The following is a 5,985-nucleotide window of genomic DNA, read 5'->3' as shown; positions in this document are numbered from 1 at the left end:
TCTAACCCTAACACTAACCCTAACCTTAATCCAAAACCAAACCTGAAACTAAACCGAAACCCTAACCTTAATCTTAATCGTAACCATAACCCTAATACTAAAACCAAACTTTAAACCCTAACCTTAACCATAACCCTAACACTAACCCTAAACCTAAACCCTGACACTAACTATAACCCTAACCCTAACCCTTATCCTAAACCATAACACTAACCCTAACCCTGACCCTAAACTTTAACCCTAAACGTAACGCTAACCTTAACTCTAACCCAAACCCTTACCCTAAGCCTAACCCTAAATGTAACCGTAACCCTAACCCTAACCATATCCCAAACCCTAAAACTAACCCTAACCCTAAATCTAAACCCTAACCAAAACCATAACCCTAAACCTAATCCTAATGCTATACCTAACCGAGATCAGCAAAAATCCTGTAAGTAAAAGAAATCATCACTAAAATTTTTTTATTTCTTCCCTCACTTAGTTTTTGAACTGGCTAATTATTGTCTTTCTACCTTCTTGATATTTCTAGGAAGAGCTTTTTTTTTTCCTATTCCTAACTCAAACTCTAACACTAACACTAACTCTAACCCTAAACTTACTCCTAACCCTAACGCTATCTCTAAACCTGTCCCTAACTCTAACAACCCTAACCCTAACCTTAAATCTAACCCTAAAACTAACTCTAATCCTAACTCAAAATCTAAAGAGATCAGCAAAAACCCTCTAATTAATGGCCATCATCACTAAAATTTTTGTATTTGTGCCTTCACTTAGTTTATGTCCTGGCTAAGTATTGCTGTCTTTCTACCACTTTAACATTTCTAGGAAAAGTTTTTTGTTTTTTGTTTCCCTATCGCTAACCCTAAACCTAACCCTAACCCTAACTCTACCTTAACCCTAAAAGTAACCAAGATCAACAAAAACATTCTAAGTAAAAGCCATCATTACTAAATTTTTTGTATTTCTGCCTTCACTTAATTTTTGACCTGGCTAATTATGATTGTCTTTGTAGCTCCTTGATATTTCTAGGAAAATGTTTTTATTCTAACCCTAAATGTAACTGTAACCCTAACCCTAACCCTAACTGTATACCTAACACTAACCCTAACACTAACACTAACTCTAAAACTTAACCCTAACCTTAATCTTAATCTTAAATAAAACCAAGATCAGCAAAAACCCTCTAAGTAAAACCCATCATCACTAAAATTTTTTTGTATTTCTGCCTTCACTTAGTTTTTGACCGGGCTAATTATTATTGATTTTCTATCTTCTTGATATTTCTAGGAAGACATTTTTTTTCTAACCCTAACCCTAACACTAACCCTAACCCGAACCCGAACCCGAACCCAAACGTGAACTCTAACCCTAAACCTGAATCCTAAACCTAACACTAACACTAACCCTAACCCTAAACACTAACTTTACCCATAACCCTAACCCTAGCCAAAAGTAACCCTAAATCCTAACACTAACCATAACACTAATCCTAAACCCTAACCCTACACTAAACCTAACCCTTACCATCAGTAACCTTAACCTTAAATCTAACCCTAACCCTAACACTAAACCTAAACCTAACCCTAATCTTGATACTAAACTTAATCCTAATCCTAACCCTAACCCTATCCCTAAACCTAACTCTAACCCTAAACCCTAACCCTAACCCTAATTCAAAACCTAAACTCTAACCCTAACACCCTAACTTAACCTTAACCTTAAACTTATCCCTAACCCTAATTCTAAACCTAACCCTAAACCTAACATTGGTTAATACAATTATATTTGAAATGTATGTTATCATTTGACATTTGTATAGTCTATTGTGTGTTTACCACCCAAAGTTCAGTTTCCTTCAGCTACCAGATATTGATCCCCTATACCCACTTCAACCTTCCCCTACCCCTCATATTTACCCCATCTACCTCCCATCTCCTCCCCACCACACTAGTAACCACTACTCTACAGTCCTCTGGTAACCACTAGTCCATAGTCTATGTCCATAAATCTGTTTGTTGTCCTGTTCATTTGGTCCTTTTAGGTTTGTATTCCACATATAAGTGATATCATGTGATTTTCACCTTTTTCTATCTGGTTTATTTCACTTAGCATGATTATCTTGAGGTCCATCCATGTTGTCACAAATGGCAGTATATCATCTATTCTTATGGCTGAATAATATTCCATTGTGTATATGTACCACAGCTTCTTTATCCAATCATCTATCATAGCACACTTCGGTTGTTTTCATGTCCTGGCTGCTGTGAATGCTCCTATGAAAATCGTGAATGCTCCTACGAAAATCGTGTGCAAATATCTTTTTAGATATGAATGCTCCTATGAAAATCGTGTGCAAATATCTTTTTAGATATGGGTTTTCAAGTCTTTGGGGTAAATATCCAGTAGAGGGATTGTTGAATCATATGGTAGATTCATTATTAGTTTTTTGAGGAACCTCCATACAGTTTTCCATAGTGGCTGTACCAATTTGCAGTCCCACTAGCAGTGTATGAAGGTCTCTTTTATTTCACATCCTCTCCAAAATTTGTTATTACTTGTCCTGTTGATTATAGCTATTTTAACAGGTGTGAGATGGTATCTCATTGTGGTTTTGATTTGCATTTCCCGAATAGCTAGCAACGTTGAGCATATTTTAATATATTTTTTGATCATTTGTATGTCCTCTAGGGAGAATGTCTGTTTGTTTGCTTGTTGTTATTGAGTTGTATGAGTTCTTTGTATATTTTGGATATTAGGCCTTTAATGGAGGCATTGCTTGTAAATTTATTTTCCCTTTCAAATGGTTGTCTCTTTACCTTGTTGAATATTTCTTTTGCTGAGCAGAAGATTTTGAATTTGATGTAGTTTCATTCATTTATTTTAGCTTTTACTTCCCTTGCTTTTGAGTTCGAATTCATAAAATCCTCTTTAAGTCCAAGATCCTGCATTTTAGTTCCTACATTTTTATCTATGCATTTTATCGTTCCAAATCTTATATTCAGGTCCTTAATCCATTTTGAGTTAATTTTGTGTGTGATGAGTTTCATTCTTTTGCAGATGGCTTTCCAGTTTTCCCAGAACCATTTATTGAAGAGGCTTTTTTTCTCAACTGTATGTTTTTGGCTTTTTTGTCAAAAATTATTTGCCCATATAAATATCAGTTTACTTCTGGACTCTAGATTCTGTTCCACTGCTCCGTGTGTCTGTTTTGCTGCCAATATCATGCTGTTTTGGTTACTGTCGCATTGTAGTATAATTTGAAGTCAGGCGGAGTGATGCCTTCAGCCTCTTTCTTTTTTCTCAAGGTGGCTTTGGCAGTTCAGGTTCTTTTGTGCTTCCATAGAAATCTGATGATTTTTGTTGTATTTCTTTAAAAAATGCTGATGAGATTTTGATGGGGATTGCAATAGATCTATATAATGCTTTAGGTAATAAGGACATTTTAACTATGTTGATTCTTCCAATCCAAGAACACAGAATATCTTTCCATTTCTTTGTATCTTCTTTGATTTCTTTTAATAGGGTCTTATAGTTTTCATTATAAAGGTCCTTGACTTCTTTCGTTAAATTTATTTCTAGGTATTTTACTCTTTTTGTTGTAATTGTAAAAGAAATTATTTTTTTTACTTCATTTTCTGACTCTTCATTATTGGAATATAAGAAAGCTATGATTTTTAAATGTAGATTTTGTATCCAGAGACTTTACCATATTTGCTTACTCGTTCTAGTAGTGCTCTTGTGGAGTCTTTAGGTTTTTCTATATAGAGAATCATGTCATCCTCAAACGGTGACAGTTTGACTTCTTTGTATTTTATTTGTATACCTTTTATATCTTTCTCTTGTTTGATTGCACTCGCTAGGACCTCCAATGTTATATTGAATAACAGTGGCAATAGTGAACAGCCTTTCCTGACCTTAGAGGGAATGTTTTTATTTTTTCACCATTAAGTACAATGTTGGCTGAGGGTTTGTCATATATGGCCTTTATTATTTTAAGGTACTTTCCTTCTATACCGATTTCGTTGTGTTTTGATCATAAATGGTTGTTGTATCTTCTCGAAGGCTGTTTCTGCATTTATTGATATGATCATGATTCTTATTTTTTAACTTGTTTATTTGGTATATCATATTAATTGATTTGCATATGTTGAATCATCTCTGGGATGAAGCCCATTTGATCATGGTATGTATTCTTTTTAATATTTTGCTCTATTCGGTTCACAAGTATCTTATTTAGGAATTTTGCATTTGTGCTCACGAGAGATATTGGTCTGTAGTTTTCTTTTTTGTGTTATCTTTACTAGGTTTTAGTATTAGAGTAATATTGGCCTCATTAAATGAATTGGGAAATATTGCCTCCTCTTCAATATTTTGTAAGATTTTGAGAAGAATAGGTATTCTTTGAATGTTTGGTAGAATTCACTGGTGAAGCCATCTGGTCCTGGACTTTTACTTTTTGGTAGGTTTTTGATGATTGTTTCAATTTACATACTGCTGATCGGTCTATTTAAATTTTCCAGTTCTTCTTGATTCAGTCCAGGAAGGTTGTATTTTTCTAAGTACTGGTCCATTTCTCTTAGGTTATTCAATTTGGTGTTATATACTTTTTCATAGAATTTTTGTATGATCCTTTGTATTTCTGCAGTGTCTGTCATAATTTTCCCTCTTCCATCCATGAAATTGTTTATTCTTGTCTTTTCTCTGTTTTCTTTAATGAGTGTAGTCAGGGGTTTATCAATTTTATTAACTTTCTCAAAGAACCAGCTCTTATTGAATTTATTGTTCTATCTTTTTTTCCCAATTTCATTTATTTCTGCTCTAGTTTTGATTATTTCTTTCCCTCTGTTGACTTTAGGTTTCATTTGTTCTTAATTTTCTAGTTTTTAAAGATGAAGCATTAGGTTATATATTTGAACTCATTCTAGTTTTTGGAGATAGGCCTGTAGTGATATGAACTTTTCTCTTATGACTGCTTTTCCTGTGTCCCAAATGTTTTGATATGTTATACTGTCATTATCATTCATTTCTATGTATCTCTTGATTTCTCTTTTTATTTCCTCTCTGACCCAGTTATCTCCATGTATTTGTGGTTCTTTCTGATATCTTTCTGCATTTGATCTCTAGCTTCAAGGCATTATAATCAGAGAATATGGTTGGTATGATTTCATCCCTCACATTTGTTGAAGCTACCACTGTGTCCCAATATGTGATCAATCCTTGAGAATGTTCCATGTGCACTAGAGAAGAATGTATAAGCAGCTGTTTGGGGATGGAAGGCATAGTAAATGTCAATTATGTCCAGTTGGTCTAATGTGTTATTTAAGGATGTCATTTCCTTATTGATATTTTGCTTGCATGATCTATCAGTATTTGACAGTGGGGTATTTAGGTCCCCTACTACAATAGTGTTTTGGTATGTTTCTCCCTTTAGTTCTGTTAGTAATTGCTTTATATGTTTCGGGGCTCTCTGATTGGGAGCATAGATATTAATAAGTGCTATGTCTTCTTGGTTCATGATTCCCTTTATCATTATGAAGTGTCTCTCAATATCTTTCTTTACCTTCTATTTTTGAAATCTATTTCATCCAATATTAGTACTGCTACTCCCACATTCCTCTGAATGTCATTTGCTTGATATATCATTTTTCGCCCTTTCACTTTGAGTCTATATTTGTCTTTGGAGCTGAGATGTGTCTCCTGGAGGCAGCATATGATTGGGCTTTGTTTTTTGCTTCATTCTGCAACTCTGTGCCTTTTTACTGGTGACTTCAGTCCATTTACATTTAGAGTGATTATTGAAAAAAGAGGTCTTCTTATAGCCATTGTATGTTTTGCTGTTTGGTGTTTGGTGTTTCCATTGCTTTCTTATCCAGGTATTTCTGTTTTCTTTATTTTGGGTGGCTTTTGTAGGTTTTCCTCTCATTCTTCTTGTTTTATGTTATATACTTTGGTTCTGAATCTTTGGTTTGTGGTTACCATTAA

Source organism: Pteropus vampyrus, unplaced genomic scaffold, assembly GCF_000151845.1.
Source record: "Pteropus vampyrus isolate Shadow unplaced genomic scaffold, Pvam_2.0 Scaffold128, whole genome shotgun sequence".
Lineage (NCBI taxonomy): Eukaryota > Metazoa > Chordata > Mammalia > Chiroptera > Pteropodidae > Pteropus > Pteropus vampyrus.
The sequence above is the reverse complement of the archived record's forward strand: the minus strand, read 5'-3'. Positions refer to the sequence as shown.